Source organism: Aythya ferina (genome assembly GCF_964211825.1).
Source record: "Aythya ferina genome assembly, chromosome: 14".
Lineage (NCBI taxonomy): Eukaryota > Metazoa > Chordata > Aves > Anseriformes > Anatidae > Aythya > Aythya ferina.
This window is the reverse complement of record NC_140312.1, coordinates 14,143,305-14,171,271: the sequence shown is the minus strand read 5'-3', so window position 1 is coordinate 14,171,271 and position 27,967 is coordinate 14,143,305. Positions and strand designations below refer to the sequence as shown.

Sequence of the window (27,967 nt, the reverse complement as noted above, 5' to 3'; positions counted from 1 at the left end):
CTCATCCCTCAGGAGGAGCTGTTCTTTTGAATCCTGAATTGAGGCACCGTAGGTCAACCAGGAAGGTAATTCAGAGAAGTACACAGCAAAAAGTCTCTAAACTTAAAAGCAAGTTCTTGCAGTGACAGCACAAATTATATAAGTGATTTGTTTGAAATTAGTACTTTCTCTAAAGTAAGTCATGGCTCGAGAGATGTTCTTTGGTTAGAAGTTTTCTCATTTTATGAACAGATCTGCTTCTGTTAGCCAGTGAATCACACTGCTCCCTCCAGCTAATACAGAGTGATGCTTGTGATTATGGGAGCTATCAGCTCCTTAATGATAAGGATTTTAATTTGACTTCTTCTAAGACACACCATGAATAGAAATCACAAGGGCCTCAATTCCTTCTGCACAAATCTTAATTGCAAGTGAAACTTCAGCGAGTGCTTCACAGCACAGCTCTTCTTTTAAGGTACTGCCAGCGTGGCTGTTTTCATCAGTGAGGTCTTGGGGAGACCTGCAGGTCACTGTCTAGCAGTGGTAGAAAGCCCTGGAAACGAACTCTTCTGCCAAAATTTGGTGGTGAGCTGCACTTCTGAGACATCCGAACCAGCGGCACAGGCAGGGAGGGGACAGGGCTGAGTCCCCAGCGCTGCCTCCAGCTGCGGGCACTGGGCTTCGGGCACCACGCTCAGCAGCAGAGCTGCTTCCAGCCCTGACTCATGGCAGCAGCTGCCCGTGGAGCCTTCTGCTCTGCTTTTAGTCATGTGGCTGTGATGCAAAGGCACAAAAAGAGAAATAAAATCATCCGTCAGAAGATATTTAAAACATAGATCAAGAACGACTTACTCTGATTGTTGTCTTACTGCTCTCACATTTTCCATCCAGGTTTGATTTAATTCTGAGCTTCTTACCTAGAAATGCAGTGGTTTTTTAAGGACCACCATTCTTATCTTTCTACAGCAGGACCACAGATGTATCGCGTAACTGCTAGACTGCAGGAGACCCCCGTGTTGCTGCCTACAGTAAATATTGTTGATGTAGTTCTCTCTCTCGGCCCTCTCTGAAGCAGTTGAAGCCCGGTCTGGATGCTGAGCCATGCTCAGTATTAACGTCCATCTCCTCATGAGAAAGGTTCGCTCACGTCAAGGGGGAGGGGAATAAATGACATTGACCCTCACAGGGGCTTTGTTTGGGAACATCTTCAAAAGCACCCACATCCATCAAAAGCTTCCTTTTGTATATGGCTCAAGGCTTTCCGCTTCTGCCAGCGACAGAGGCTCCATGAGCAGCAGTGAATCACGCTGGCCCTGCTGGCTGCCACAATTACCGCGGGCACATGCTGCCTTCCTGTAATCACTGTGCACTCGGGGGGGACACGGAGCCATCCGTCAGCGCGCCGGCTGCTGCAGCCACTCCGAGCAGCCTGGCTCTCGTGGTCCTTGCGCCTCTTGTCCTCTGGGTGTCACAGCCTGGTGAAACAGAAACCGATTTCTGTAAGTAATTTAGATGTCCAGGCTTTTGTGATTCTTTTTTTTTTTTTTTTTTTTTTTTTAGTCTTTTCAATTTGTTTTCACAGCAGGTGTCATGCTGGTTGTTGATAGCTGCACGCCTTGTAGATGGATAAGCAAGTTTTGCACTTTCAAGCAAATTCTCTAGATTTGGGGGGGAGGGAGAGGGGGCAGTGTCGATTGGTTTTAGTTGAGACAAACCAAACCCACATTTTCACCAACCTGAAAGCCTCTGGGCACTCGGGCACTCTTGGCATGAGCATGAGTTTCAGTGAGGGTTACAGAACCCTGACCCAGATATCAGGACTGCTCAGCAGCCAGGTGGAGGCTTGATGGCCTGGCGTTGATTGCAGCCAAAGACTTCCCACCAGCCCTACTTCTAGGCACAAGCCGATGCTCTGCATACAGTCACGCGTGGTGTTTACCTCATCCTGAGAAAAATCATCACCTACAGTCACCTGCAGGAGTGTGTGACACCGTGTGCTCCCTGCCTGTGCTGCTGGAAGGTCCTTCCCTCCTATTATTCATTAGGGATTTATGGACGTTTACTTGGCAGTGCATATCCAATGGCTCTTGGAAAATAAGTGTTCCCCTCGTGCTTGGCATCCTTCTTGGCAGAGGTACCGGTGGCAGAAGGGGGAGAATTCATCTCCTGGTTGTGGCCTCCAGGCACCGGCGGGGACAGAACAGGGGCTTGGTGCTCCGGATGCCTGGAACAGGGCCGTGCTTCAGGGGCAGGGCTGGCCAGATTCCAGCAGCACAACATTGATTTCTTCTAGACAGATATAACATGTCTTATGGTTTAAGATATCAAATTGACATTTCAGACAGTTTCTGAACGTAATGGTCTTCTGCCAAAGGGTTTTTATTTAGAGAACGTGTCCCTTGGAGCCAGAATATCCTGGATCCTTCCCGGTCTTTTGTGCCTGGTGTGGCGTGCCTCTTGCCGTAGCCATGACTGCAAACAGCACTGATGTACTCGAGAGTTAGACGTGGGAGGGGATGTAACCTCACGTGGTGACAGAAAACCTTCTGTTGGACTTCTGTTTGAAGAATCCCGATGCTGCCTCATGACGGAGCCGTCTCGAACCACAGCTCCTTGACTTCACAGATGAGCTTTTCAAAGCGTTTACCCAAACTAGCTGTGTGCCCCGGGGAGCGTGCAGTTAAGGCAGTGTGGCCCTGCTGTGTGCTGCTGACTGATCCCCAGCACCCTGCGTTAGCTGCCATAAGCTCCGCTGCTCGCTCCTGCCCAGCGATGGGTGCTCCTGCCCCTTCCAGGTGGGAGGAGGAGGGAAAGCACAATGCGATGAGATGCGATGAGAGCTGCATGTCACTGAGCTTTAGTGCCTGAAGTGGGTTCTATGCATGCTACACAGCTTGCTGTGCCTGTCCCAAAAGATGCAGAAAATGGGCTGAAAGCTCCCTCATGCACATTTTGTTTTCCTAAGAAGTTCCCTCCCTGAGGCTCCCGAGAGGGTTGGGTCTGCGTCCAGACTTTGGGAGAGGACTCAGAGCATGAGAAGACTCAGTTGGGTGTGGGGAGCACGAACACTTGGTGTTTAGGCACATGCACAAATGCAGAGGTGGGAAACTGCATTTTGCTGTGGGGATTTCTCTGGGTTTGAAGGAAAATGAGGTGCTCCAAGCCAGCATCTGCTTAGCTCTTGGTACTGGGGAAGCGTCTTTCCGTGGGGCTGACAGCAGGTCTTTCCTGTTGTGCTAGGAAACGTAACTCCATTGGCCTCAAAGTCCCCTTCAGTTATGCCATTTAAAAATAAAATAATCCTAGCCTGCCTCAAAACAGGCAGATTTGTTCTGCCTCCGTTCTGAGAGGAGCCAATTAAACATAATTATTTGTCGTGATCAAAGATCAGCATAAGAGACGCTCATGCTCTTACACTCCCTGTATCCAGGGAGGCCTGAGGGAAAAAAAAGGCCGATGTTAAAAGGAGATATGCGAGGAACCGAGCTGAGCCACGAGCCCGTGGGGCTCCAGCCGCAGGTTTGGGGGGGAAGCCTGCAGCCACTTCCCCACCACATGCTGCAAACCTTGCTTGCAGCCCCCTGAAGGTTTCCACGTGCTGCTGTCTGATAAATGAGGTGTGTGATCGGGGCGTTGCTGCCTCCCTGCTTGTGGAGCAGCCGCCGGGCTCACGGCCCTCCGGCTCCGTGCCTTGTCCCGGGGGGCTGGGGCCGGCCTGTGCTGGAAGCTGCAGCATCACAGGTGCCAAAGGCTTTGCAAAAGAATAAAATAAAAAAAAAAAAAAGGAATTCTGCACTTACAGCAGCGTACTGAAGGATGGCTTTTAACTCCCTTTGTCGGACAAATTTTGCTCAGTCATTAGGCAAATCCCTTCTGCAAAACCGTTGGTTCTGAGGCTCACAAGTACTGACCTGCATACATCATGTCATTACCTTTGCAGTTTACAAGGACAGGGATTTACATCTCACTCCAAGATCTCCTGCTGTGTGGTTGTGTTCTCTGGTTATTAAGTTTTTGCGCTCTTTAGTTGGTAAGTTCGGGGAGGCAGAGCGCGTTTCTCCAGCACCAGCCCTGCTGCTGTTACCGCTGCCAGACCCCTTCCTACTTCACTCTTGCAGTGGCAATCCACAGCCCGAAGCCACCTGGGCTAGTTTCCCACTGACTTTTCAATAGCTCTCTCTGCATTTTGGTATGGAGTTCTTTGGCTGATGGTGCCAAGGAAGTCTCCAAGCTGATGCCTCCCCTGGGGGGCAGCAGTCCAGCAGCCTGTGCTCCGTGCCATTGCTGTTGCTACGTCCCGAGTCATCTGGTCTGAACGGCAGATAAGTGTCCTTCAAAAGCAGCTGGTCGCCTCTAACAAGGTTAAATCTATGTGCAGTGGAAAAAAATGTACTGTAAAAATAGTTTTTATTATTGGCAGGAGCATAAGCGAGAGTGCAGCTTCAGGGAACAGTGAGGAGCTTTGGCCTAATTACTGGAAATTTGTGTTTCAGAGTAAGATAAGAGACTCGGCAGCACGGGGCACGATGCACAGGTCAGTGAAGGACAATTACTGCAATGAGCAGTGCAGGGAAGCGCAGTGATTCACTCCGTCCCTCTCTGGTTTCTGTACCAGCGGTTCCTGGTGCGTTTGGTGATGATGGGCAGGGCCGGGAGGGATTGTGCTTGGGATGAGCCCGAGGCACCCCACGAGGTGCTTGGACATGGAGAGAAAGCACGTGCAGGAAAACAAAGTTTTCACTGTCTTTGTTGGGTAGTGTGGGCTATTTGAGATGTGTGTGGGTATAAACGCAGCTGTTTGGCTGTGTGCAGATGTACTTGTGTGTGTGTGCACATACACATCCCAAAGCTCAGCAAGGAGCAGCGTAAGCAAGCTGAGAGCTAAGGCAGCAGGCAGCTCCTGGGGCAATCCTGTTCCAGAGGATGAGGCAGCCTGTGATTTCAGCAGTAGCATGGGGATCTATAATGTGTGTGTTGTAGCATCACCTCTATCATTTAAAAGCCACGTTAATGCTTTTTCATGGAAATCATCAGCGTGGGTTTCAGAGCAGCACCCAGCAGCTAACGGAACTGGTCTTTGGGAGGGAATCTGCAGGTTCCTCCGCTCTGGGCTCAGGTCGGTGGGGCTGGAGGCTCCCCCTCCTCCGGCCGCGGGGCTGAAGGCGCCCTGGTGGCCTGTCCCCTGCTCAGCAGCTGCCTGAGACTTCCAGCCCCATCCCGGTGTCTGCAGGTGACTCTTTCCCCAGCTCGGGTGAGACATTTTGATGCTATCCCAAGGTGAGACCAAGCTGAAATCTGTGTTTTCTTCCCTGGTAGCAATCCAAGCATGAATTATTTGTGCAGCTGGCCTGTAGAGTCACGCTGGAACGAGGGGAAATCCCTGTTACCTCTTTGGCTATTTCAGGATGCTCCAGCAGTGTGTGTATGCCTGCATGCACAGAAAGAGGCAGAGCTAAAGAATTTAAACTATTTAGGGCCCCCCTGGAGCTGTGCCATACTTGTGCCTGGTGACTGGCAGCTGTGGAGGGAGCTGCCTCACCAAATACCAAGCCCGGCACTTCTGGTGGGAAGGGCTGAGGACAGAGAAGGAAGCCTCTAGGACGAGCCCCAGGCAGGCCAGTTCCTCCTTGTGTGACGTGCCAGGGTGCCACAGTGGTGCTTAGATTTAGGTTTGGTGGCCTTAACAGGTTTGTTTTAGGGAAATCTTTTTAAAAGAGAGCTGCTATTTTAAAATTGTGGAAATAAGCATATTGAGTGAGTGCGTTTCAGGTCAAGTGACAAGAAGCACTAGAAGATTTGCTGATGAGAGGAGCAGTAGGTGGTAAATGGGAAAGGCTTTTCAGTCCCTGCCTGATGGTGTAAAGCAGTCAGCTTTGTAAGGCCTGGTGCAGGTTGCTCCATACAGCCCTCAGCTGTTGGCGGTATGAACACCTGGCGATAATTGCCACAGCTCCAGCGCACCCCTGTGTGCCCTCCTGCTGCCAGCTCTGTGCCCACGCAGGACAGCAAACCAGCACTACAGCAGGATCGGAATCACCAAAAGAGACTCAGAATAAAATTTAACATTTTTAGGAGTGCTTAGGTGTATGGCAATTATTGCCCTTCAGCGTGGCGTGCTGTACAAAACTGAACTGCAAAGCTCTGTGTGTCCTGAGGACATGGCACTGCCAAGTCCTGTTAGGGTACCAGCGGGTTGAGATGGGTGAGGGGAGCTGGGGAAGAAGCTCGGGGCCGTGCAGGTGCGATGGAGCTGCTGCGAGGGATGGCGGCTGGAAACGGCATCGCTGGGTACTGCTGACCTCCTCTGGCAAAAAGCAGGCAGACACTGAGGGAAGGCAGCTCCATCGCTGTGGGCTCGGGATGGGGACAGGGTAAAAACCCTGTTCTCATGCAGGAATTAAAGTTGGGACTGGAGGAGCTGAGGCTGCTGGCTGCTATTGGGAACATGAGGGTAGGAGCAGAGCCATCCAGCCCCACAGCTCCCGTGCCACGGGAAGACAAGTCCTTGAGGGGCAGGGCTGCCCCCCACCTAAGTTAGACCAGCCTCAGTTGTAGTGTCATTTTAAATGAAATGACAGGATTTCCAGTCCCTTTCAACTTATTTAAATCTATTATTTAAACTTCCCTGGGAAGCAGCTGTGTTTCATCACCATTCATGTGTTCTAAGTACAGGAAAGCTCCAGGCCGCGTTACCAGAACAGCTTCGTAGAGCAGCATTGGTGTGCCCCAGTACTGCACCTGCCGATCTGCTACACCTCCCTTCCCCACGCCAGCAATATTCACGCCAGCTTAGTGAGTGCTGCTCTTTTTTCATGTGAAACATGGTGTTTGGGCCAGCACCTCTACGAATGCCTCCTTGTCCGTAACTCAGCCTGTAGCATAGAAAATAAGTAAATAGTGGCTCTTCTGGTCCGTGTCCACTTTGGGCTGACTTTACAGCCATCTCCTTAAATGTTTCAGTGTCCATATAGTGCCCAGGATCTCTGCAGCACAGATTTTCTGTCCCATGAAGGGCTAATCTCCAGGGAAGACAGTTTTCAGTTAAACAAGTTCTTGTATCTCTTTCTGAAGCTGTTGTCTTGTGCATGTGCAAAAAACTACAGCCAACTTTATGAAAATAGTGATTGGGACCCAATATACATTTATGAATGTCTGGGGTCTCAGCGTTACACTGGCTGTGGAAGGCAGCAGGTCATTTGGCTCCGTTCACATGCTGTTTGCTCACTAATGGCAAGTGACGTGTCCCACCCATTTAGATACCCATACGTGCCTGTAATTTCTCTGAATATTTTTCACTGCAGTTGCACTATGGAGAATGAGAGGAAACCTCAAATTCAATACACAGAGAACGTAAATGGATTTGTCACATAGAAAGCTGCTAATTCCTTTGCAGGCATTTCCCTTCTGGGGTTTAACCACCAAAATAAAAAAAAAGGGGGGGGGGGGCAGGGATAATTAAATGCAAATATCTTTAACTTATGTCCTTAACAAGTAAGACTCACTGGAATTTCTGTTTCTGCAGCGCAAGCACGTTATCATCCATCATCAATAAATCTGTAATCATTTTAATAGCTCAAATTCAGTCAGCCCTACAAGCCTCGTCTTCCATAAGTTTCTGCTATAATGGAGCTAGTAATTCCATATTTAAAAGAAAGATCTTTTATCTCATGGGTAATGACTGTAAAATAACAGGAGAGCTGTAACAGGATCAAAGGGCATAAGATACAAGGATTGCTTTGATATACTGTGGGTTGTGACAGATGGGGAGTAGCCAAACCTCCTAGCTCTTGGAGATGCTGTCTAAATTTTTCATGGGACACCGAGAATGCCCTCTCTGTACTGTGGCTGCTTCGCCTCTCCCCAGAGAGGTCCCCAGCACATGGCTCCATCCTCCTGATGCCCCCCAGCCCCACGAGGTGCCCTCTGTCTATGCCTTGGCTCACACCAGGGCCCCAGGTGGTGCTCTGGTGCTGCTGGGTGAAAAATATTCAGCTGCGAGCCGCTCCCAGAATCACAGCCGGGTTTTTGGTTAGCAGGGCAAATGTGGCTCACCACCAACTAAACATCTCTTTGGGGGTTAGATCATTGAAACATGGCTTGTTGTGTGCTGCTGGGCACACGGAGCGGGCTTCACAGGGACAATACACATTAAAATCCTCAAGATATTTACTGTGCTGGCTGTGATCAATATGATGGTAATTAAACCTAAATGATTTGAGAATACATTGCAGCACTGTATGTTTTTAGTAGGTTTGTGGAAAGCACTTCTGTTGAAAGAATTTCAAGTAAGATTACCAGCAACGCCTTCACCACAGGCATACATGTATATCCAATAGTTGGTACTGCTGTCGTGTTCAGAGCCACTGTGGCACTAAGGTGGTGCTCAGTGAAGTGTAGGGTGGGCAAGGTTGAAACCCAGAGGGTTTGGGGGGAGTAGATGGGGTTGCCAATGGACTCATTGAGAAGTGTTTGCCTGCTGGAATTAATGCTGATGGTGATTTACACCGCTGTTGTTGCAAAATGACAGCTCTTTTACACTAGGTTATGATCATAGACTAATAATAGTAAGTAATCCTTCCCCGTGCTTCCTAAACCTTTCCAAACCTCCAAGCACGGCTGTCACAGCACTGCTGGGTCTGTGGGATTTTCCACGTGCCTTGGGACTCCTGTTTGCAAGGACGTGGGGCAAAATTTTACCCTTCCAGAGCAGCAGGGCCTCTGCACCCCCTGGGCAGAAGCAAGATGGTTTGGTCCCATTAAGACAACAAAGTGGGTCAGTTTGGCATGCAAAATAGAACAAATTCATTGCTTTATGTCTAAAAAATGTTCTCCAGTGACATTGTCAGAACATCTGAGTTATTTCATGTGTGTGATGCATTTTAAATCAGTTCAATGAAATCTTCAGGATGATTTGCTGAACTTCTTGCAATTCTGCCCAAGCTGAGCAGTAGGAGGTTGCGTGTAGTTGTTGAGCATAAAACAATGGGGAGAACACACAAAACAGCAGATGGCTTTTCCATCATGCTGTCCTCTTTCAGAAGGCATTCTCAAATTGTGAGAGCTCAGCTCAGCGTGTTGGGCTCATTAGGCTGGTGTTGGACCTGCTGCTGTCCCGATGCACAACACCTCGTCATCGAGGCTACTGGGGTTTTAACCACAGAGCCCTACACAGCATTGCTGTTCTGCCGGTGGGACTTCACATCTCCAGCTGTGCAGAGCTGGCTATTTCCATTGCAGGTGTCTCAAGGGACGGCAGAAGACTCTCACCTGGCAGAGGAACTGTTTAAAGCACAAAGAATCAGAATGGCAAAACGCTTTGTGATCAAAATGATGTGTTTCGGGAGAAAGGCAGAGAGAAACACCTTTAAAAACAGATCCTCCTGGGCCCAGCATGGTGCAGCCACATCTGCAGGCATGAACTTCCCAGATGTTTGTCCACAATTTACACGTAGCAGCTCTCGGGCCATGCTGTTCCCAAGGCAGGGCCATACTCGCAGCAGTCCTGCAAAGCGTGGTGGGAGTTCTTGGGACGCTGAGGGTAAGCCCTGGGGGCGTTGTGCTGTATGGAGAACAAATACCTTGTGCAAATTAATCTGCCATTAAGTACTTTGGCTCCAGAGGCCCCTTCCAACCTCAACTATTCTTTGATCAATGAGACACCGAAATGGCTCATTACAGCATTCACTCCGGTCTCATTCTGCCTTTTCATCCTGACATCCACAATGTGCACAGTCACTTACAGCCCGAAGCAGGTGCACAGCCCTTAGGCTGACAGTCTGCCCAAAGGGGAGGCCCAAATGCCCTCTGTGGCTCCTCGGGCAGCGGTGCTGGCAGCAGGACTGACACAGCCTGGGCACAGCCGGCTCTGCTGGAGCACCAGGGGCTCCATCTCTCTGCTCAGTGCCTGAGCCTTGCAGCCCAGGGCTTTGGTTCACTTTACGGAACAGCACCCTGTGTTCTGGCAGTGTTAAAAGAGGGGTCAGGGTTCTCCACCATGGATCTGCCATTTCTTGGTAGAATTCAGTGCAAACCGCACAGATTAGCTGCTTGACTAACTGTAAGCATGGATTATGGGAGTACAAGATATATGGCAAATGGTTGGAAACTTGGTAATGGTTTGCCTCGTGGTAGTGTTGGCAGCAGTGCTAAAAGTTCAGGTTCTTGCTGAGACGGAGAATTTGTGGTTCTGCTGCCCTTTGGGAGATGAGTTGAAGGACTGCTCCCAGCTTCTGCCAGACAGCTGTCCTGTTGCTTCTGCTGTTTTTGGTTCTCCTTGCCTGGCATCACACCAGCATCCTACCATCTTCTTGCCTGGCATCACACCAGCACCACACCATCTCTCTGCTTGGCATCATACCATCAAACCTCGTCTTCATCAAAGCAAAGGCTGTTCTTGTGTTAGCGGTATAAATGCTGGGCAACTACTTAGATAGTCACAGCTAATTGAGTTAAGAGACTTTTCCTGTTCATTCTTGAAAGAAGTGGCTGTGAGAAGGCTCGGACCCAAAAATCCCATGTGTTGGGCTGGTGCAGTACCCGCAGTAATGCCTGTCCGCTGTGGCAGCTGCCCGGATAGTGCTACCAGGGAGTAACGCTGCTCTCCAGCCTCTGTTATCACCACCTTGCCTATCAACACTCATTTCAGAAAGGTGCTGTGAACTGGAAGACAGACGTGCTGCCAGAGGAACTGAAACCCCTTCTGCTGTGCAAGGAGACTTGCCACCACGTGGCTGGTTTCTTTCTTTTGGTACTTCACAGGTTGTTGCTGGGGGTCATCACTTCTGTTTATAGCCTCTGTAGTGTCTCTAAAGCTTGTTCTTAGGGCATGATCTCCCCTTAAAAAGAAAAAAACTTGCGGTGATCTTCTGAAGCAAACCATTTGCCAGCAGTGATGCCAGGACCTGCTGCTGGAGCACCTCCGTGCATCACAACTGGCTGTGTCCCTTTAGGCGTTCCCTTTGGGGGTCACTGCTCCTTTCCCAAAGGCACAGCATTTGCTGAAATCAGCACCGTGGTGGGGTTTAAGTCTGGCTGGAGCCAGGGGACAGACTTTTTCTGAACCAGCCCCTTTGCTGTCAGCAGCACCCCGCAGGACAATTTGGATTGCAGTGCGGTTACAGGACTAATTCATTGCTTTTCTTTGGGATTGGGCACATTTCTCTGCCTGACCTTAATTGCTGTCGAGGCAATGATTCTTCTTGCTCAAACACTTGTCGAATTCCTGACATTAAAATTTTAAATTATAATTAAGCTGAAATAAAGAAATCACACGGTGCCTCTCACATCCTCATTATTTCGTGCTGATTAATGTTGCTGCAAACCCGCTGAAGCTGGCGAGCTGCGAGGAGCCGAGGTTAGGTCCTAGCCTTTAAAAGCCCCGCAGAGTTTAATCAGGGGCAGTCGCCTCTCAATAGGATTTTTGAGACCAATCTGTATTTTTCCTAGCAGGATAGAGCTCTGCGTTTAATTGCATAGGAAGGTCTAAAGAGCCTGCAGAGAGGAAGCAACTCACTGTCAGGTTCTTTAATTTTTAAAAGCAGAGTTTGAGAACACAGCTGCTGGGTTATGGGGTTGCTTTCCAGCTGTACGGGCTCCTCTTCAAACCTCGTGCAAGAACCACTTGGCTGAGGGTGATGCGAAGAATTTCACAGGCTCCGTGCAGATTCATTTTGACATTTAAATAATTCAGGGAATGTTGTATATAATATTATAAACTGTGAGTCATCCTTGTGGTTGTAGCTCATTGTGCCAGATAACACAGGAGCAGAAAGGTCCTTTAATCGCACGTAGAGGTGATATTTTTCATAGTGACCATACTTCTGGGCTTGGAATAAATGTTCATTTCCACAGAGGTCCTTCCTGCAAGTTGTGCAGTGTTTAACCAAATGGCAAGGTTAAAAAATATCTTGTTTAAAAGCAGGTTTTACACTCTGATGCTGCTGGGTGACTTTATCCACAGGGATCCCCAGGTATCGTCCAGCTCCCAGTGCTGATTTATGGCAAACTTTCTAGAAGTTGAACTGATGAGGTCGCTCTGAAGGGTTGCCCAAAGCTCCACAAGTCCTCTATGGGCTTTGTTCTGTCTAGTAAGGGCTTGGAGCAGGAGAGGTCTAAGCCAGCTGAAGACAAAGCCCATTTCTGTTGTGCAATGACTGTTTCAGTGCTTTGCACCCTATACGAAGATAAAAGCAACTCTGGAAAGTTTTGTAGGAAAGCGACATTACCCCATCTAGGGAAGAGATGTCTGCCCCATAAAACTGAGGCCAGCAGTGCTGAGAAAGGAAGGTTGGCTTCATTTCCCTGCTCCTCCTCACTCCATGCAGAGGTTTTCATCTTTGATTTGGTCAAAAAGAAAAGACGTGAAGGAAAATGAACATCCCTCCCTCTTCCTCACTGGATTCAGGCACACAGCTCAAAAAGCCTTCAGAACCAAACCCCTTCGTGAGCTGCCCTCCTCTGCTCTGGAACACCACACGAGGCCCAGCCTGCATGACAAGGCCTCTCTGCTGCTGATTTTAATGCTACACAAGCCTGAGAAAGGGCCGACGTGTAGCACAAAGCCCTTGGTAGCTGCTCCAAAACCTTCTCCCAAGGAAGGTTGCTTGATGCCATCACTTTTGTAAGCTTCTCACTGTGGTAAGGGAAGGGAAAAGAGGATGGAGCCAGGCTCTGCTCAGCGTGCCCAGGGACAGGGGGCACAACCCAGAGCACCGGCGGTCCCCTCAGACCCCAGGAGCTTCCAGCACGAGGTGCCGGACACCCTGCTCAAGGTGGCCCTGCTGGAGTGGGGCTGGGGCTGGACGGAGCCCGAGGCCCCTTCCCACCTCAACCAGACAGCGATGCTGTGAAGCAGCCTGAGAGGTAGAAATGCGCACATCCGTGTTCCTGCAGGCCAGGGCTGAGCACACCCACGGTTTACAGTTCCACAGTGCAGCACAAGCAGCATTTACTCATCGTTTTTTATCATCTGATTAAGAGACGAAAACAAATTGTGGCTGTTGAGGTTTACTGTGTAAACCTGAGGAACATGAGATGGGAGTTTAATGGGGTCTCGACTTTCCTTGCTAAACCCGATGATTAGGGCTATAAATTAAACGCTTAAGGAAATGAACTGTTCACTAAGAAGTAGACTTAAAATAATGCGTGCATTGAAAAAGCTTGGTATGAAAAGTGCTATCTCGTGTTACGCACAGCTGAAGTTACACCGGCTGGTTTTTAGTCTTGGAAGTAACCTGAGGTTTGGCTTATTTTTGGCATCACTGTGGTGTCTGTCAGTGGGGGTGGCGTATCATGACAACACTTCATTTTTTTAGTTGATCACTTGAATTTACATTTCTTTACTGAGATGCTAAAATGAACCTAGAGAAGTGATACAAGCAGGCTACAGCAGGCGCAGTCAAAACAGCTGACTGGGGGAAAAAGGTTTGTGCCAAATAACATCACTTAGGTTAAAGCAAGATATTTTTTTTCATTAAACTGTATTGCTGCTTACAAAATATCCCATAATAATTCTTTCTTGTTTAAAAAAGAAGAAATTGCTTTTACTTCATTTCTGCTCTGTGTTACCTGGAGATGCCTGTGCAGTGTCACAGCGGAGGGGTCACAATTTTAAATACTGGGCAGATGCAGCTAACAGTCAACTTGTTTCATCGTACCACAGACAGGAAAAGCTTCTGTTTAAAAATAAATAGGGAAGAATATTTGGGTATCAGCTTTTGAACATGATAACAGTGGCACTGTAATGTCTCAGGACTCTTTCTCCAGGAATTCAGTTTCACCAATAAGCTCAGAAAGTTCCCCTCACTTCCTTACATCCAATGCAGAGACTGGAAAATGCAGAGACTGAATCAGATTGCTGATTCAGAGAATTACAGTAAATGGATAGATTTTTGCTAGAGCAGATCTTTAAAAATCATAGTTATTGCTAGTCTTTGTGGCATACTGACTGCAGCCAGTACTGGCCACGCCAATACCCCAGAGGTGAGCTTCAGCCAGATACACTGCACCTGCATCGACTGCGAACCTTCTCAGCCCTTGCTGTGGTTTACTCGTAGAGCTGCTGGGTCCTACCAAGGCAGTCATTGGAAATAACATTTCTTAAATTGCTCTATAAATTTAAAATTAATATGGAGGTCATGCATGTTCTTGTGGAAGCTAAGCCATTTTTAATTGATTCATGTTCTCTGTAAATGAGCTCGCAGCTGACGAGATCACTTCATTAGTGCCCCAATCACACATTTCTCAAGTGGGATGTTTTCAATGCAGATGCCACGAATTCACAGAGCTGTGTACTAGCAAGTTGGAGCAAAACTCTTCAGTAAAATAACTGAAAGGTAGATGCAGCCTTAAGGGTGGGCAGGGGCACTGCTGGAAAGCCCTCTGCTTCCAAGTGCCAAGTGTTGCCCTCTCTTGTCCTACAGTCCCTGCATCTTGCAGGGTTGCACAGGGACTGCGGCCGCTGATGGTCACTGCCTGAAATCCAGCAGGCAGTGCCCAGAGCGTGCCTTGTGTCACCAATACCAGCCGTTGGGGCATTCGGAAGCACAGGGGTGTCCTGGGAAGTCACACTGTTAAAACAACAATTTGCCAGTGGTGTGAGGGACGTGGAGAGCTGGACACCTGTAATATTCATCCCCCTCCTCCTTGCTGAGAATATTACCATGTTCTGCCCCCAGGTGCTGTCCTGGTAATCTCGCTGGAATGAGAACCACTGCTTTCACCTGATTAGTGGCCTGGCAATCCGGTCTCAGTGTAGCTCTGATTGCCAGTAATAAAGGCAATTCGATTCTCCCCCTTGCCTGAGCTGCCTCGGAAATTCACTTTGGACAGATAACCACCATTTAGCAAAGGCATGTTTAAAAAATTGAAATGTTATTTCCCACAAGAAGATCAAACCGCCAAATATCCCCTTGGTTTAAATTTGAGACACTCGTCAGAGGACGCTAAGAGCTGGCTTAATGCTGCAGGCAGCTGGGCACAACTCTTTTTTTCTCTTCTCATTTCGCATGCAGCATAGAAATCAAATCTGAGCAGAATGGATTTGCTGAACAGGTAATGTGTGTGCTCCCATAGACATGCCTGTACTTTGTGCCCTGCTACACTGACATCAACAGCTCTGACCTTTTATACCAATGAAGCATTGCAGCATTTGGTAGGACGTGAGTAAATCCAGCCTCAGAATAACATGTGAATGTAGAAACACCACAACACAACTTCAGGAGTCATTATTCTGTATTTATGTGGCAAATACTGCAATTTGATGTAGTGCAGTGGGGGAAGTTCCAGATTTTACTGATTACTTATGACCATTTGGAAGAGCTGCCTGCTGAAGTCAGCTCTCTCAGAAAATAAGCAGAGAGTAATGGGAATCTAACATCAGCCCAGGAACTGCTATGACCCTGAGTGTTGCAGCCGGTTTAAGACTGTGGGCCCAGGAGGCTGGAGATGGAGGTGACAATTTTGCACAGAATGTGTTTTCCTCCCTATTAAATACAGTGGCACAGCTTTGCAGCCAAATTCAGCACCAGTTGTGTGAGGTATGTTTGAAAAGTCATACACAGATGTGCACTTGGAAACTTCAAGAAGGCAAATGAAAATACATTGCACATTACCACGCTTTTTATCAGAAAAGAGTTTACCGGCACTCCCAGCTTTAAAAAGTCAGATCAATGGCATGTCAGGGAACAGGCTCCAGGGACTGAAGACCTTTTTGGTGCTTGCTAATGCAGTGATGATTTCCTGTCTAAAGCCAAAGGGATCAATAACTCCAGTTAGCGAGAGAACCCTTCAGGGGAAAAAGAGCTAGTGTCAGAGGGGCTCATTGGGCTGTTTAAGTAACAATATTTTATAGATCCAACAAACAAGCTATTCCCAGCCCAGTAAGCAGCATTCCTCAGCTGCAGGTCAGCTACAGCAGAAATTAATTTAGCTCAAAAATGCATGTAGCTTGTAGCACCATCCACGGCATTGCAGAATTAATTTTCTGCACTCCCCATTCAAGCCTGGCTCTCCGTGAGGCAGCTCCCAGGGGGTGATCACAGGCTTGCCCTTAGCTACACGGAGCACTTTGGGAGCTGCCGTATGTAATTCATCCCGTGTGGTCGGATAGGTATTTCCCTTTGGCATCAACTGTAATAGGGAGGTTTTATCCATCCCAACAGATCAATGCCTGCTTGAAATATAGTCACAAACAAGCATCAGCTCTGCCAGATTAACAGGTCAGAGAATGCCTCCTAAAGCAGACCTTTGGAACCTCTTGAATTGGGAAAATGTTTGCTGATGAGGCTGTGTTTTGCATTCACGTGTAAATGGTATGGAAGTACCCGTGCAGGTCAGCTCGAATCCATTCCCTCTTGGCATGCTTGATTGCCATTGTCTGATCTCAATCAAGAGCTCGTGAGGAGTTGCATATATTAAAAGCCAGCTATGGTTTCAATTTACATGTTGATGCAAAGTATAAATCCAGTGTATGAAAAGGCTTTCTGCAGAGAAATGCACAGTAACTGGCTAGGGAAAGCACCCCACTGCCCTGCTGTTTGTTAACAGGGAAAGCCCTGTGGGTGACACGGTGCTTGGAGGCTGCCTTGGGCACAGCTGCCTCAAGGTGATAAAGTTCTCGATCCTTGGGAAGCAAGGGGGGTGCTCAGCAGAACTGCTGCTTTGGATAGGGCTGGTTTGGGTCTAGTTAGGGACTGCCTGATGGGATCCTTTGGGAGGCAGCTGTAAAGGGTAAAGGAGGCCAGGAAGGCTGGATGTTCTTCAAGGATGCTTTTTCTTTTTCTTTATTGTGCATATTCTGTATGGTCTAGATGCTTATTTGTTATTTGTAAGGTAGCTGAGCCCAGCGCAGTGGCACATTGCTGCCAGGTGCCAGAAGGCAGCAGGATGGGTGCCCACCTGCCCACACGGGCTGCTTTGGGAGCTCTCAGTGTGAGAGTCTCTGAGGAAGGTGCCTGGCTAGGGAAGCCTCCTGGCATTTAGACATTCAAGGACCTTCCTGCAGCCAGGGTGCTGTGTGGCAGAAGGTTGTGGCTGGAAGCCTTGGATTTGAAGGCGTTTCTGTATGTGCTTCGGTGCAGTAGTCTGCCCAAAGTGGGCATTGCTAGCGTTTAGCTTAATCTTAGACTGCCTCTGGGAATGATTCTCCTTAATTTGCTTTAGCCAAATATATTTCTAACCCTACAAAAATGGGTCGTGTTGGTTTTGTGTGTGTGTTTTTTTTCCCTCTGTTCGCACAGATTCTTTTCTTGCCATGCAAATATTGATCTTGGATCAGTGTAGGTGTATCTCTGCTCCCACTGACCTTGCAGAATAATTTAGAGGGACTGCAGTTAAAATAATTCAGTGTTTTTGACTACCTCATCCTTAATATGAAGTGACAGTTCTTCTTAATGCGTGATATCAAATCAACAGCGTTGCTTAGACTATCTTAACCCTATGGAGGAATATCACTCTATGCTTAGCAACTGAAATAGGATTTTAAGTTTGAATGCTGTATCCAGCTCCCTATATTTAGCTCTTCTTGTTTCAAAGGTATTCAACATGCAAATCCCCGTGCTTCTATTTTATATAAATCCTATTTCAGTTATTTGCATTTAAAATTTGGTTGGAGTTGCACGAAAAAAAGCTCTGCATAGCTTAAGACAGCTTGCTTTGGAGGCAGAAAAGGAGAAATACCTCCCACTGAGAAGTAACGACCAGGAGTTCAGAGCTGTTCTTCAAAATGGGGCAGAGATGACGTGTCTGACAGTGCTGTTTTTTCCGTGGTGAGTAATGCTGCCACTCCAGCTCCCCATCTTTGTGGGTACAGACGATGGTCATTGACGCTTGGCGCTATACCCACGGATGGGAATGCCAAGAGCACTTAGTAGCCTATGATTCAGTTCGGCAGACCGAGCTAATGCATTCTGTACATAAAGAAAAATATGCTTTTGGTCTACTAGGAACCTTTTTCGTGGAAAGGAAAGGAATTATCTGAGCAGGGTGTTCTTTAAACAGCTCTGCAGAGATGAAGTGCCTTTGTATACAGCCAGTCCTTGGGGGGAAATGTAGCTCAGGTAATAGGGGGTTATTTCTTGCCCCTGCATGTGCCACAGAGGCATTTGTTTTGCCAGTCCACGGTCACCCCTTCTTTAATCACATGCAGTGATCTTCCTTGCAGCATGGGCTGTTTCCAGCCTCTGATAGAGCAGGAGTATTCCAGCACTGCTGAGAAGAAGGGAGTCATTGGGATGCTCCCCGGTGTTGTCACTGCAGTAGAGAGCATCTGACACAGCCCTTGCAAATGGCAGGACTCATGAGTGAAAGCTGCTGATCACTGACCAAGAGCTGTGTAATCATCTCCTTCTCTGGAGAAGAAAATTGTTTCGCTTGGAGGTGAAATCCAAGGAGAGCCTGAAATAATTTATAACTACACTTTACAGAAATCAGCACCCAAATAATAGCTATCAGGCTCTGGGAGTTTGTGCTTCTGTAAGAACACCTCATGGCATGGTTGAACGTGCTGTGGGACAAGGAGCAAGAGAGGCAGGGTATCTCCTGCCAGCTATCGCACTGGATAAGGAAGGGAGCCAAGCTCTCTTCTTCCTACCACCCTGGTTAAGATGGGACTGTTGCCCTTGTTTGCACCGGATAGCTTTATTGGAGTTAAGAACACTCTGATAGTAACCTGAAGAGCAGCAGTGTCCCAGCATCTCTGTTAGAAGCCATAGGACCTGGTAGGTCTGTCCTATTGTTTCTGTCTATTGAGTTTATTTTTCTGAGATGGACAAGGAGAGGGCCTTGATACACTTGGTGACCAGCCCTCTTTGGTCATGCAGCAGGTAGGCATCCAGGTCCATTAGACACTAGACTGTTCCCAGGGGTCTCTGGAGAAAAAAAAAAAAAAAAGGTTAAAGTTGCCTGTGATTCACTTCAGTTACATTGGGAAAGTGCAAGCTGGGCACCAGTGAAAGACATCTCTTTTCACTACGTTGAGATTTTGTTTCAGTCCTCTTGCTTGGAGGATGATTTTCAAATTAATGTGAAAGCAGCAGGCTTTCCTGTTGACAATAACTTGTGACCTGTGTATTCAGTGAGCTGTACTAAGGATCAAAAAAACCCATCCAAACAAAAAGCAGCAGCAATAGATGCAATATCTGCTTTATGAAAAAATGAACTCACAGTGTAATAGAGTGCAGATGCCAGAAAAATCAGGGCTCTTGTACACGAGATGAGAGCTCTATGAAACACCTAGCATGTGGCTTTTTCCTAAAGCAGGGCAAGGATTCAAAAGCTGTATGGACACAGTTCTGGGCAAGGTATTCCTGCCTGAGCAAGGGGCTTGCACCATGACCTCTAGCGATTCCTTCCAAACTTATCAATTTTGTGATTCTGTGAAATGCAGTTAATGGACTATCAGTGTGCATGCACTGGTCTTTGGACAAATACTGAGAGGCAGATTGCTGTTGAAATACTGGCTTTGTAGAGGTGATATTGTGGTAGGAGATATCTAATCACAGATTCAAATTCTACTAGCCAAAGCAAACCATCAATAAATAAGATTTTGGTTTGACCAAAATTTCACAAAGGCCAGGGTAGGGGAGTCACTACCTTTGGGGAGAGAATTAAAATAAAAAGTTAAATGTGAGCCAGTTTGTCCTTCAACATCATTTCAAAATTGAAACCATCGGCACATCTTATAATTATTTTTATTTTTAACTTGGAATTAGTGGCTGAATACAGCACCAATCACAAACAGATGAGATTGCCCCCAAGCTATTAAACATAAACGTGTTTTTATGTCTTTTATTTTTCTGTGAGTTTTTCAGTGTTGGATATTTTGAGTGGGTTTGGAAAACATAAAGCGATGCTGGCCCCATCCCTGCAGGGCAGAGAAGAACTTGAATTTCACGTTTTTGTGACAGTGGGAGTAACAAGTCCCTTCCCTCCAGAGTCAGCTTTGTGGGTGGACTGCTGTAATATGCTGGTAGGATATCCAAATTACTCCCCTTGTATTGTGCGCTTTGTCACTTGTAAAACCATGTTTCATTCTTGCTGTGAGATGTAATTCAGAACAGAGCAGAAAGGAAGAGAATCTTTGGCTCTTAATTTATGTACATAAGTTAAATGAAAGTGCTCAGGACCAGCTGTTTTGCTAATTTAGCTAGCCAGCTGCCTCTTGTTGTCTGTATCAGCCTGGTGCTCGCCCAGAGAGCTGGTGCCTATGCACCCATGGGCTGATGCTGTTGTATATCAACTGCCATCACGTCATCTGTAGGGCTGGCTGCTTCTTCTGTCCTTCTGTAACGCATAACCCTGGTGATACTGCCCAGCGATCAAATCATGCTGAATGTGTAAGTTCAATATTGCAAAATAATTCTGTCTTCATTTTAGTTATGTCCTTGGGTTCTGCTGTACAAGTCTGTGTCCTCCCTTTCTGATGAGGTTATTGATCTTTCAGTGGAGTGATGGCCTCTGATAACCACCTGCCTGAATCAGCTCTAGTGGCAACCATAGAGCCATTCCTTGTACACTACTGTTCTGTCATCTCAGCTGCCAACATCAGCACGTTTGGGTGCCCTGTGTGCTTGGTGCTGTGCAGACGTGTCTCCCTCCCTAAGGGAGCAAAGGGTTAGTTGTGGTCTTTTTAACACAGTAGGCTCTTAACTGAAAAACAAGCTGTCTAACAAAGCTGGGATGCATAGAAGTGCACAGAAATGCTACCCTTTCCCCATTTATAAATGGATTATCACTTATAGTAAGTGCTTCATCATGCAACATACCATAAAGATTGAAGAGTATAATAAAATGACTTACTTGTGTGGAAACGGCGAATGCTCGTCTCTGCCAGCAGGGCATGGGCTTGAGCACTGATCCTTCTGGAGGGCTGGTGCCTCTCAGGAGCAAGGATCTCATCTCAAGAGCTGGAATCCTGTCTTTTGTAAGGTGTGCAGTTATGAAGTTTGGTTGTGGGCAAAAAAAGATACACAGTAAGCAATCAGTACATGTAATAGGCATAGTGCCTGTCGTACCTGAAGCCTAATTTCTTACACTTTACCCCCTAACCATGTATTAACTGTATAAAAGACCTCACTGACTTTTCGTGGCTGAAGATGAGGGACAGGATTTCCTACTGTGCTGCTGCGTGTTCCTCCCTATAGCTGCAGAATCCACAGGCTGCTTCTGTCGTGACCCATCCAAATTGTACAGTGGTTGTTTTCCACGACATGTCAGATACAAATCTTCTCAGGCTCCCATGTCTCAGAAACAGGGTAGACTACAGGCAACGTGGCACAGTGATAAAACCAGAACGTGAGATGGGGTCAAGTAGAGGGAACAAAGGAAAAAGGACAGGGAAAAAAGGCTGAAGTAATTGTAGTCAACTGGAGACTTGAAAGCCTACTTATGGCCAAGAGACCTACTCTGGCTGGCTGCACTCACAGCTGCACACCCCATGCTGTGGGACGGCTGTTTTCTCAGCAAGCTCAGAGCCATCAGCTGGCCACCAACTCAGGGGTCTCCATGCCTTCATTTTCCAGAGGGGCCACCTTGGTGACCTCCATTTTGTCATTTTCCAAAGGGACAACCTCAGTGACCTCACTGTCACTTTCCTGATTGTCCACAACCATGGCTGCAACATCATGTTCAAGATTACCCACTTCCACAGCCTTGATGCCATTGTCTGGAGGGGCCATCTTGGCAGCCTCACCACTGTCATCCAGAGGGGCCACCTTGGCTCCTGCTGACATCAGTACAGGCCACAAGGATAGGTGCCTTTGACTCCATCATCTGGAGGGGCCACCTCTACACCCCCAAGTGTTATCATTTTCCAGAGGAACCACCTTGGTCACCACCACACCATCCTTTATAGGAGGGGCCACCTCTGCCTTGACATCATATTCAGATTGTCCCCGACCACAAGTTCAGTACCATTCATGAGAGTGTCCACCTCCATAGTCTCCACATAGCCATTTTCTGGGGAGTCTGCCTCCCTGGGTTCTTTGTTGTTATCTGGACAATACACCTCCCTGGGCTCAAAGTCCTCATCTAGAGGATCCACTTCCAGGGGCTCTTGGTCTTCCTCTGGATGATCCACTTTTCGTGCTCTTGATGATCCTCTGGAGGATCCACCTCCATCTCCTTGTCATCCTCCTCTGGAGGATCTGCTTCCCTGGGCTCTTCATCGTCATGTGGAGGATGCACCTCTGTCAGCTCTTCATTGTCAAACAGGGACAGGGCAGTGTGCAGGGCAGGGCACATGAGAAGGTTGGGCACTCTGATACTGCTCCCACACGGCTCTGTCCCATGGGATCCATCCCCCAGGAGCAAACTGCTCCAGCACAGGTACCCCAGGGGCAGCAGCTCCCCCCAGCCCCCTGCTCCTGTGTGGGCTCCTCTCCACGGGCTGCAGCTCCAGCCTGGGGCCTGCTCCTGCGGGGGCTCTCCATGGGCCGCAGCCTCCTCCAGGCCACATCCACCTGCTCCACCGGGGGCTCCTCCACCCTTGGGGGGGCTGCAGCATGGAGATCTGCTCCATGTGGGACCCATGGGCTGCAGGGGGACAGCCTGCTCCACCAGGGGCCTCTCCACAGGCCACAGAGGAACTGCTGCTGCCTGCCTGCAGCACCTCCTGCCCCCCTGCTTCACTCCCCTGGGGGCTGCAGGGCTGCTTCTCACCCCTCACTCTCCCAGCTGCTGTTGCACACAATTTTTTTCCCCCCTTTCTTAACTATACTCCCAGTGATGCCAACCAGCATCACTTACTGGCTTGGCTCTGGCCAGCGGCAGGTTCCCTGTGGCACGGGGCAGCTGCTGGGCTCTGCTCACCCCTGCAGCACCCTGCTACCAAACCCTTACCATGAAAACCCACTACATTAGGACATGTGGGAATGGCTCAAAGCCACACCGGAGGGGTTCAGACTGGACAGTAGGAAACATTTCTTTGCCATGAGGGTGGTCAAACACTGGAACAGGCTTTCTATAGAGGTGGCTGATGCCCCATGCCCATCAGAGTTCACGAGGCATTTGCATAATGCCCCCAGTACTGTGCTTTAATTTTTGGTTGGCTCTGAAGAGGTCAGGCAGTTGGACCAGATGATCTTTGAGGGTCCCTTCCAACTGAACTGAACTGAACTGTCCTGTCCTGTCCTATCCTATTCTAAATGTGGTTGTAACAAAACATTAGAAATTGGGGAATGATTTAGCTGGTGCACTGTAACTTGAAAAGAAAACCCCAGGAACTTTACATTTACTACAAACTCCTGAACTTTAAGCAGCTCTGTACCGCAGAAGAGGTTTAATACTTTTTCTCATTTTGATGCTATTGTGACAGAACACTTTTCATATCGTCTGAGCCACACAGGAGTATGAAATGAAGATGGCCTTTGAGATTATAGAAAACTGGAAGTGGAAATGAATTCACTGGAGATAAGTTAGTTCCCGTGAGTCTCTTTATAAAAATGTTTCTCTCAGTCTGTTAAGATTATCGGCTGCTATGCCAATTGCCTGTGATAACACAGGAAATGAAAAAATCATGGTAAGAAATCTCCAGCTGCTTATGAAGCCTTTTTTTTTTTTTTTTTTACCAGTCCTACACAAACCCAGGGAGCAATGTACTCCGAGGAGGATTGCTCAGTCTCTCAGCAGCACAAACACCACTGCGGGTTGTGCCGCACTTGGTACCTGGGTAAGGGAAACAGTTCTGTTTGTTAATTTGTTAATGTTCCTAATCTGAGAGATGTTTTTAGTAACAACCCCCCCAAAAAAAACATCAGGTAGCAAGTTTACATCTCTAGTTTCTGTGGCTGGTGTCCTGTGTCCCCTCAGCTGCCTGTTGGCAAAAATATGTTTGGGAATGGTTGCCTGAAATGTGCTTTCAGCTCTTGTTCTTACATCTCCAACAGAAAGTTACGTGGTTTGGGTCTTCTGTAAAAGCCGCTGTTAACCATATGCTGTGAGGGAAGGACTACAGTAACAGAAAAGCAGGTGTTTGGGCTTTGGCCTTTCTCCATCTACTCTTTGGTGCAGCCAGAAACTTGAGGGGCTTATCTCTGGAGCTCCCCAAACACATCTTTGTGCTTTTGTAGAGAGTTCCATACTGTAATCTCTAGGTGTTGATACAAAAGTGGTGTTGCAAGCATGGTTCAGCTGTATGGATTTCATGAGGCTTACAGGGAACCTCCTTCGGCCTGGTTCCTCCTCCTTCACCCCTGCACACTGTCTCAGCACAATAATGAGGAGTTTCCCTAGAGATTTCCAGGGACTGCAGTCTTCAATTACTCATCTCTGTACTGGTTGTCAATTATTGGCTGATAATGAAAACACTTGGCCTGTGCGTTGGGCTAGTTGAACGGAAGCAATACTAAGGAGAGCCTTTCATGCCATAAAACCAGGAGCTGTATGGCTTTGTTTGAAATGCGTTGGGTTACGGGTCAGCAGCCTGCAGAACATTCTGACCTAGCAACTACACAGGGTGTAGCTCATTCAATTTAGCCACTCACTTTTCAGAAGATTTTGCTTTCACTTAGGATTTTGTGCCATATCCATCACTGCAGTATCTCCAGACCTTTCTCACATCGGTAATTAGACACGTGCTTAGGTCTCGTTGGCCAGAGAGCTCAGTATATCCTTGAGTGATCTGAGTGGAGCTGGGAATACCCACATGCCTGAACGCTTTACTAAATGGGATTAACCACATGGAATATAATCCATCCCATAGCATTTGCACTATGACAGTTCATCTTTGATGCAGTGGGATATCAGTAATGTTAAGATAAACTGTGTCTTTGTGACACCATCTGTACCTTTTCTTTATTCCTGCAACCCCTGAGAGTGCTCTTAAAACTGAGGCTGTTCAGTTCATTGGCTGTGTTAGAAGGGAGACAGAATGGACAAAATTGGACTCATCTCCTACAAGTTTCGAGTGATGCTTCTGAAGGAGTCGGGCAAGGAGGAAGCTTCTTTGCTGTGCTGCATAAGAGCTGGGGTTTGCTGGGGGTGATCCTTGCTGCCTTACTCCCAGCAGAGGGGCCCTGGGGGCCCTGACTTGTTAATCTGATGGTGCAGAAACTGCCATGGGAGAGGATTTGGGGGGAACCTGCAGGAGATTGACTGCCTGTAGCTCCATGTGTCTCAGCTGTGAAGAAAGGGTCAGCCCCTGGCCCCCTGGGGTGGGCTGTTGGGCTGGGGTCTGCTTACTCTCTCGCCCACCAGAACAGCTGATTCCCAGCCTTCAGTCTTTCTGACAGCGGCTGAACATGGTTTGCATTTACACATACAGGGTATTAAAACATCACCATGTTTGTCTAAATCTGAGGTAACAGCTTTACATCCTTAGCAGATGTAAGAGTGAAAGGAATAAGTCACAGGATAACAAGTTTTCTTGGGAAATGCAAAGAAAATGGAAGTGGGAATAGAAAGAACTGGCCCAATATTTACTGTATCTACTGCAGGCTGACTATTCGTTGTTTCTCTGTCTGGAGATCTGGTGCCTGCCTATGCCACTGCCAAATGTTTGGTAATTTACTCTGAAAGGCATGTTATATTGCTACAGGCTTTTTTCATAAAGCAACCCTATAACACAAAGCTGCTCTAGCTTCAGGGTCATGATCTCCTCCATGAGATTGTTCCTTTGGTCATAAATGGAGAGAAGCTGTTAAGGAGCACAGTGATTATGCTATGGAATAAACCTTTCTTTGTACCTTGAAGATAATGTCTTAGCAGTCTATACAGCAAACTTTCCAATAATGAGGAGGTTTGGCTTTTCTTGCTTTCCTCCTAAGAGGTGTGAAATGCGGTGTGTGTGTATCCCAGAGCCGCTGTCAGAATGACCACCCCATGGTGACTTGCAGACGGCTCCCCTGTGCCGGGGAGGTGTGCTCGTGAGAAGTGCTGCTTTGTGCGTTGCTCTGCTAAAGGTGGATGCAAAGCCAGAAAGAAGGCTGGAGTGTTATTGCATGTGATTTTACAAAGAGATAGTATTAAGCAATGCAGAGCCCATCGTTTTTGACAGTTATCAGAGTCACTGCTGACTCTGCCTGTACACTTCGTGCTATGTGAGAAGCTAAGTCAAGTCACCTGCTGCAGCTGGCCCCAGCCAGAAGGCAATACACACCGATCTTCAACTGCAGGTTCAGTGTCTGCTTCTTCTGCAGCAACTGGTCTGCAGGTCAGAGTGGTCCTTAAGCACTTTGTCTTGTTCTTACCTCACATAATCTTCTGCTTTGCCATATGGAAAGAAAAATGATGTTTAGGATATTCCCGAGTAAGAGACCAATGAATGTTTTTAATGGTCCTGACTTGGATGTCACTCCAGTGCTGTGCTAGAGAAAAGAGGATGAGGAGCAAAAGCCGTAAAGGACCTTGCGGGTACTGCCAGCTGCTGGCACAAAGGGCCCCTTGGCACATCTCTCTGTGCAGTCTGCACTTCCTATCTTCTTCCTACATCCTTTCACCTCTTTGCAGCCTGATCTAGAATACATCTGCATCGAACCAACACTTACTACATTTCATTGCACCCTTCCCTATTCCCTTCTTATCTTTTACCCCAGTCCTTTCTTCTCCATGGCCATTGCTCTTCAATCCTCACTGGAGGAGGCTGCGTCTGGCTGAAATCCCTGCCAGGGGCAGGGGCAGGGAGGTGGCCTGGGAGGTGGTCCAGGGCTGGGACAGGCACTGCCATGTTCTTATCGCCTCCCAGCACCCCGTTGCCAGTCGTTACTTTTAAGGGCAGAAATTCAATAATGCAAATAAGATGGGATGCTTATGACCATATTTGCATGTTTTAACATGCATTGACTTCATTTGAATGAAAGTTATAAATGCTTTGACATTGAGCCTGGCGAGGTTGTGGCGTGAAACAAGCTGTGGAGGATGCTCTTGGCTGGAGCCAGCATCTCCCTGGGCCGCAGGCCAGCCAGCACTGGCTGCTCCAGCTTGGTGGCACCCAGAGCAACTCTGGGGCTGAGCTCTCTGCCGTGTGCCCTTTGCCTGCCACTATCTGGGGTTGCTTTGCCTGAGGGTTGGGGAAATAAATAAAAAGCACTAAAAGAGGCCCTACCTGCTGCTTCCATGGCTCCTGCTTCTGCATTCCTTCCTCCGACTCCTGCCTGTATCTGGCTGTGCCTGTGCAGGGGCAGAGCGCCCTGTCGGAGGGGCTTGGCGGGGTGCTGGCAGTGAATGCCACCCCCTGCTCCTGCTGGGGCTGCCTCTGCTCCTGCTCCGGCCAGCACGGAGCAGCGGCGTGCTGCAGCCCCTCTCAGTCTTGTGCAAGCTCGCCATCATGCGCCGAGGCTTATTTGTTCTTGTGCATGTGTTGGGGGTTGGATGCAAATGCAAACTGCTGTAGGAAGACCAGATTTCTCCAGGATTGCACGCAGGTATGAAAACCTATTTGTACAGCGACGTAAGGTTACTGCAAATCGGGCGTTAATGTGCGAAGTCAGCACAGCACCAAGTGCAGTCAGTTATTCACCAGGAAAGGAAAATTCCTTTCCTGAAACCCAAATTTGTCTCGTTAGCACCTTTTTTTCCTCCTTCCCCGTGCTGCTGGGCGGCAGGCTGAGGCTGTGTGCTCGGCAGAGGGCAGCAGCCTCCCACCAGCGCCCTGCCGAGGGGCCGGGGGTGTCCAGGCAGCGAGGGGGGCGGCGGCGCTCGGCTGCTCACCGGGCTGAAAGGTCCCTCGGTAGGGTTGGACCCCAGGAGCCTGAGGGTGCTTCCACGGGGCCTGCAGCCAGCTGCCAGGGTTTGATAAACAGCGCGATTCCCTTCTGGTGAGGCTGAAATGCAGCTTGGAGAAAGCGCTGTTTGCAGGCTCAGGCTGACTGCCGGCTCTGCCGGTGTTTCTTGACAGTTATGACAAAGCCACCAGGTGGGGGTAAGATCCCTCTTAGTCCTGGCTTGGATGTTCCTTCCAGGGACTTCTTGGTCTGGGTCGTGTCAGTGGCAAGTCCCTGCTAGGCCAGCCAGCAGGCAGGGCTCTGCGCGCCTTAGCTAGGGGTAGGGTTAGGGT

At 48.3% G+C, this 27,967-nt stretch overlaps 1 protein-coding gene and 1 long non-coding RNA gene across 6 annotated transcripts in view; one reads left to right on the top strand and one right to left on the bottom strand.

Annotated features, from left to right (window-relative positions):
• The window catches only part of KCNIP1 (potassium voltage-gated channel interacting protein 1), a gene marked incomplete at its 5' end in the record, with an annotated part of 373,601 nt that overhangs the window by 214,217 nt on the left and 131,417 nt on the right, over positions 1 to 27,967 (top strand). The gene's annotated exons all lie outside the window — the stretch shown is intronic.
• LOC311444527 lies at positions 18,597 to 20,918 on the bottom strand. Its single transcript, XR_014697922.1, has 2 exons — positions 20,776 to 20,918; positions 18,597 to 18,845 (listed from the first exon to the last, which is right to left on the bottom strand). It is a non-coding gene; the product is annotated as an uncharacterized lncRNA (long non-coding RNA).